This window comes from Tigriopus californicus, chromosome 2 (assembly GCF_007210705.1).
Source record: "Tigriopus californicus strain San Diego chromosome 2, Tcal_SD_v2.1, whole genome shotgun sequence".
NCBI lineage: Eukaryota > Metazoa > Arthropoda > Copepoda > Harpacticoida > Harpacticidae > Tigriopus > Tigriopus californicus.
This window is the reverse complement of record NC_081441.1, coordinates 13,212,037-13,212,772: the sequence shown is the minus strand read 5'-3', so window position 1 is coordinate 13,212,772 and position 736 is coordinate 13,212,037.

The window sequence follows — 736 nt, the reverse complement described above, 5'->3', positions numbered from 1 at the left end:
TTCTCAAACACCTTCGCAATATTCGAAGTGAGAGAAATCGGTCTATAATTACTGGGGAGCGACTTATCTCCCCCTTTTAAAATTGGAACAACATGAGCTAACTTTAGTGAAGATGGAAACTTGCCCTGATCCAAGGTGCAGCGCATCAAGTACGAGAAAACAGGAGCTAATGACATCAATTTTGATGGAAAAGTCGGAAAACGTAATAATGAGGATTTGATAATCAACTTGCAATGAGAGGACCAAAAAGATTACCTATTTTATGTTTGTCAGAGTCAATTTGGTTGTTAGATAAAATAATTTGATAATGTTCATTGAGATAAGTCATTTTGAGGGAATGCACCCGTATTCTCATCCATGTCATTATCGGTCATTTAAAGCAGAGAAGTTTTTATTATGTAATAAAGTCAACAACTCGCGTTTTGATAATTTTGGCAAGTTTAAGGTCTAATACTATCATTTTACAATTTTTTAACATGATAAACCCCAGCATGTTAAGTCTAGGGCCTAATCAAACTAAAAAGAACTATGTTGTGACTTCATCATAAATTATATTGGTAAGGGCTCTTTTTCGCTTAGATTTGAGTAAATGAAAAATATACAATGAATATATAAGATTTGCCTAACAGAGCTTCACGACGACGCCTGTTTAAAATGATCTATTTCTTTATTTGACAATTCACAGCAAAATACAATTCAGTCACAAAACATTATTCACTTTGGATTTGGAGTTTTC